General features: G+C 36.5%; 1 non-coding gene across 1 annotated transcript; it reads left to right on the top strand.

The window, feature by feature from the left end:
* Positions 1–4,987: 4,987 nt before the first annotated feature.
* On the top strand, positions 4,988–5,094 carry LOC146914744 (small nucleolar RNA R71). The gene has a single exon (XR_015017067.1). It is a non-coding gene; the product is annotated as a small nucleolar RNA R71 (small nucleolar RNA).
* The last annotated feature ends 865 nt before the right edge of the window (positions 5,095–5,959 follow it).

Raw genomic sequence — 5,959 nt, 5'->3', positions numbered from 1 at the left:
TTACCATGTTCTCCAAATGAGCTATTTCTACATAAAATTGCAAACAGTTTGATAAAAGGCATAATATGATTCTAGCAATGAGATACAAACAGGAGATTGACTTTCCCACGTATCACAGATCACAAATCAACAAAACAGAAACATTTCGAAGTAATAACCAGATCACAGATCAGTAACCAAAACTTGAGATCAGTAAAAATCCAATGTGAAAGCAACAAAATGGTTCGGTTCGGTTCGGTTTGGATAACTGTGGTTATTAATGGTTCGGTTCAGTTAATGAATTGTTATCAGAATAATGGTTCAGTTCAAAAATTTGTGAAATGGTTCAGTTAATTTTGATATGGTTCGGTTCGGTTCAGTTATTGGTTAATTTTGCCCACCCCTAAGGTTGAGGATTTGGTATTGATGACATACCTGATACTTTATCGATTCACGTTGTGAGAATAGTGATGATTTTTGTGAGATCATCTTCAGCTTTGTGCTCACTTACATCTCCATCAAGTGATATAAATATCGGCCCTGAAAGAATGAGAAATTGGTTAGCCGAGAAACATAACATATAATTACTTCTGTCAACTTATCAGATCGAAAATATCTACAGGTCAATGTAGACATCATGAAACCAAACGTAAAATAGATTAAATAAATTCAAATTGAAAACTGAGTTTCTTATGAAGCTGCTAATGAACTGAAGCACGGTTGAAATTTTATGTTTTAAAAATGCTTAAAAATCTGAAAATACCCGAGAAAACAAGAAATAGAAAATCAAACAATATCAAGAAGAAATAACAATAAAAAATAAAAAACAAAAAAGAAGAACAAAGTAGTGATGATTAAACTTTGAGAAGGATCGGGGAAAATGAGATGCAATTTTCTTATTTTTAATAGATTGAGTAACAAAAGAATATCATCATGACTTTAGGGTTAGAAAGTTTAGGTTTGGGTCTAGCAAACCAAATTCAACAATATATTCTTCATGAAAATTTCTCTTTAGACCCTTTCAATTGCTCATAAACCCCTTCGAAACCCCAAAATGCCCCCTCGGTTCGTAACCTTCCAACCTATCAAATTGTAACTCTCATTCATTGTTGTCTAGAGGATAGAGGTTTATGTTCGAATTATTCATTTTTTGAATGCTCGAACCTTACAAACCGTTTTGATCTTAGGATCCGATCCTCACCTAGATCATACTAAAGAAAAAATTTCAGCGAAACACAATGTTTTTCCTAAATAATTCAAAAACTTAAATCACGAAAAAAAAAAAAGCATTCATTTACCCATAAATCAAGCAAATTGTGAGTGTCTCCTGGAAGGAGAATTAAGAAGTAAGTTACATGGGCAGCTCAAGAAGGGAAATACCTTCTCTAACACATACAAAAATGAATGGAAGGAACACCCCAACCTCAAATGCAGGGTCAGTCTAAGGGTAAGGCCACCAAAGCCCTAACTTTAGGCCTCCCAATAAAAAAAATATTTTTTATTAGATTTTACATGAAAAAAAGCCTCATATTCTAATAAAAAAGGTCTCATACATTCAATCTTGCTTTAGATCCCGTTTATTTTTAAAAATTATTAGGCTGACCCTACTCAAATGGAGCAAAAAGTTTAAACTTAATCCAACTCAAGGGCCTATTCACAATCAACAACAAAAGAACTTCTCAAGTTGAAGAAACTTTAAATCATTTCACGAAGACCACCCAAACTAACAGCTGGCTGTCCCAGATGAAAGTAAGTCAAGAAACATCTCAAAAATAAAAATAAAAATAGGCTTCCACTAAAAACCTTGAGACATAAATTGGTCCAGTTGTCACAATGGATGGCGAGAACATCTGGTGGAGCTTTTGGTGGCAATACTTGTGATAATTTAAAGAAAGAGACATGTAACATGATTAAAATGGGAAGTGGAAGTTCTATTCTAGTGAGAAGTTAAAACAATGAATAAAGGAGAAGAAAAAATTTAAAAACTAATGAAGACATTATCCCAATATCAGGAAGATTTGCAATTTTCCAATTTACAAATGGATTGCACAAGCTTCTTGATGGAAGGGTTGATAATGTTTTAGTATAGTTTGACAAATTGGTACTCCATATTGATTTTATTTATTTATTTTGGATATAGAGGAAAAATACCACTATTTCTCTTTGATGTTTTAGTATGTTCTAACTACCACTAGAACCCTGATATTTAATGTTAAAACATGTTATCTCACCTCTTTAATGGAAGGTCAGGATCACACATGACTAAAAAGTCACAGGAGACAATCATCTCCCGATAAATATTGAATTCATAAAGGTAGTGATCCACTCAACCAATGAGAAAGTGACTTTTAGTATGACTTATGAAGGAAGTGATCATGAAATAACTCATTGCTTTCACATTGGAAGTAAAAACAATTGAGCTTAAAAATTCATAAGTGAAATTCTCATAAACCCTCATAGGTTTCAAAATATCAATCCAACCTAGCTTTCCTATCAACCTATAAACATCATCTCTAAGCTCTAGCACATTCAAAGTGTGAGAATCAGGATATCTAGAAGGATGCAAGGGTTTAGAGATTAGAATTTTATACCTATCCCTTTGTTTGTTATCCTTGAAGTGGATGCCATGATTCTTTGCTTGTGCTTGCCTCTTTGAGGGAGGTCCTCCGGAAGAGCTTACTGGTTCCTTGCCACTTCTCCTTGAAGCCATTGACCTTAGGTTGAATTTGTGTGGTTTGGGGGAAGGTTAGCGTTTTGAAAGATTTTTAGTGGAAAAGGTTGGTTTAGGTTTGGGGTTGATGTTTGAGTAAGATTTATGAGTTTGGGTGCTTAGATTGGTTAAGAATTTGTTGGTTTTTAGGTTAGGGTTAATGGATTAAGGGTTTGGTGAATTATGGGTTTGGGTGGATGAAAGTTGTTTTTGATGGAAGGGTTTTGTTTAGAATGAAGTTTAGAATGATTTGGTGAAAGAATTGAGTGAATTGGTGGAGTGTTGATGGAGATATGAAGGTTTGAAGGTGTATGGTTATGGAGGTTTTAGAGAGAAGTTTAAAAGATTAAAGAGGTTTGTGGTTTAGAATGAGGAAGAAGAAAGAAAATTTTGTGGTGGGCACGGCCGTGCCACTTATTGGCATGGGCCGTGCCAACCTTCTGGAGTTTGGGGTTGGTTTTTGCTTCACAATCTAGCACGGCTGTGCCAGCCTCAGCACAGGCCGTGCCAACCTTCTGGTCCAGGGGCTTCAAAATTTTTCAATTTTCTTGAATCGTATTCAGACAATTACCTACAAAACAACTTAAAACAAAGAAAAACAAACAAAACAAAAGCAATTATATGCGTGGGTTGCCTCCCACGAAGCGCTCGTTTAAAGTCATTAGCTTGACGGTTAGAAAAAGTCCTTAGAATGGATCGAAGAGAACATGTTGTGTAGATGACGCTATGAAGCGTTCTTTCACATTATGATCTTTAAGCAATGCACAAGAATAAGGAGCGGGACCTTTCATAACATTTTCCAACTCAAAGCCTACCATTTTATCACTCACTTGAAAGACAATCCTACCATTTTTAACATCAACTAGAGCTCCCGCAGTCGCGAGGAAAGGTCTACCTAGGATTATAGGGACGTCATCGTCCTCTTCAATGTCAACTACCACAAAATCAGCTGGGATGTATATGCCTTCTATCTTAACGGGTATGTCTTCAACAAAACCAACTAGATTTATAGTAGAGCGATCAGATAACTTCAAGACCAACTCGGTAGGTTTCAACTCTCCTATTCCCATCCTTTTAAAGAGGGACAAAGGTAGCAAACTAACACTAGCTCTTAAATCACATAAGGCTTTGTTAACGGTCTCACTCCCAATCATACAAGGTATGGCAAAACTACCTGGATCTCTAAGCTTAGGGGGTGTCTTTTGGATAATTGCACTAGTGTCCTTAGCTAAAGCTATTGTCTCACTATGCTTTATAGCCCTTTTCTTTGAAAAAATTTCCTTTAAAAACTTAGCATATAGAGGCATCCTAGACAAAGCTTCCGCAAAGGGGATCTTAATGCAAATTTTCTTGAGGATGTTGACAAATTTATTAAATTGACCCTCCAAGTTAAGCTTAGCAAATTTTAAAGGGGAAAGAGCTATGGTCTTATCAAGTGGTTTCTCAGTTTTCTCACCTAAAAGCTTGACACTTTCTTTCTCAATGTTTTTAACCATAGCAATAGTTTCTCCTAACTTACTACCCTCAACAGAAATAGCATTAACATGAGCTTTAGGGTTGGCTTCGGTGTGACCAGGAAAGACTCCTGGTGTTTGCGAAAGGGTAGCCACTTGTTGGGCTATTTGGGAGATTTGTGTTTCAAGCATTTTAGAATGAGTAGAGATAGAATCAACTTTGGTATTGAGCTCGGAAAGAGAATCGTTAAGAAATCTGGTTTGGTTTTTAAGTTCTTGAAGTTGTTTATTTTGGTTGGCAATAGAATTTTCCAACAAAATTTCCAAATTAGATTTCTGAGCGACTCTTTTGTTGATTGCATAGCCAGGTGGTGCTACTTGTCCATAGGGATTTTGATTTTTATAAAAGTTTTGGTTTTGCCTCATCCCTTGGTTGTATTGAGCATAGTTCATTTGCTCAACACCATTAATAGCACTACCTAGTTGGCAATCAACACCAATATGACCAGATATACCACATATTTCACAAGAAGGAGATGCAGAAGTAGAATTGATGGCAGTAACATTTAGACTTTCAAATTATTGGGCTAGTGCATCAATCTTAGCAGTAAGGTGATCATAGTTAGAGACTTCGTACATACCTACCTCCTTTTTGGAGGATGAAGAACTAGTGATGGCTCTCTCGTCGGTCCACTTGTAATGATTTTGAGCCATGTCTTCAATCAAGGTGTATGCCTCCGTATAGTTATTGTTCATTAGAGCTCCACCTGCATCTGCATCAACAGACATCTTAGTAGTATAAGACAAGCCATTATAAAAAGTGTGGACTATGAGCCACTTCTCTAAACCATGGTGGGGACAAAGTTTAAGCATTTCTTTGAAACGCTCCCACGCATCATAAAGAGACTCCCCATCTTTTTGATTGAACCGTGTGATTTGGTCCCTTAGTTTAGCAGTTTTAGAGGGGGGAAAGAATCGGGCAAGGAATGCTTGCCTCATTTGATCCCATGAAGTAATGGAACCGACTTCAAGGGAATGGAACCAAGCGCTAGCTCTATCCCTTAAGGAAAAGGGAAAGAGATGAAGTCTTACAGCCTCTTGGTTCTCCTTTAGGGTTCCACTAATTCGTAGGAAAACAGAGATGTGAAGATTGGGATCCCCGATGGGGGATCCCAAAAACTGATTTTGCTGTACCAAGTTAAGAAGGGCAGGCTTAATTTCAAAGTTGTCATCCTCAACCGTTGGGTACACAATAATAGCTTGTGGCTCAGCCTTAGACGACGTTGCATACTCTTTGAGAGTGCGATCATCCATGGCGGTATTATTTCGTGCGTCTCTCTTTCTTCTATGTAAAAACCTTTCGATCTTGGGAATGAATACTACTCGATTTCTGGTTTTTCGCATAAAAAATTGAGAACCCAAGAAGTTAATGATACAAAAATAAGAAAAGAAAAAGGAAAAGAAAAAGAAAAGAAAAAGAAGAGATTTCAAATCAAAAAGAAAAAGTTAATTAAATTAGTTAACTTCCCGGCAACGGCGCCAAAAACTTGATAGGCCAAACTGTAAGTGCACGGTCTATCGAAGTAATAGTAGTAAAATAGAGTATTTGTTATATCCCGCTCGTCAGCTAATGGAAATTTTATCTGTTAAATGTATCAGAGGACTAAGGTTCATGGAAAGCGAGTATGATGAAAATTTTAGGTACGACGGAAGATAATATTATGTAATATCAGTAAAGCAAGGATTTATATATCAGTGTCAAGCTAAATGCGACCGAGACAAAGGAAATTTAAGTAATTTCGCACAAGGGAGTATA

The sequence above is a fragment of the Medicago sativa genome, chromosome 6 (genome assembly GCF_051527215.1).
Source record: "Medicago sativa cultivar Bolivia chromosome 6, Bolivia_mono, whole genome shotgun sequence".
In the NCBI taxonomy this organism is placed as follows: Eukaryota; Viridiplantae; Streptophyta; class Magnoliopsida; order Fabales; family Fabaceae; genus Medicago; species Medicago sativa.
Note: the sequence above shows the minus strand (reverse complement) of the source record. Positions and strands in the feature narration are given on the sequence as shown.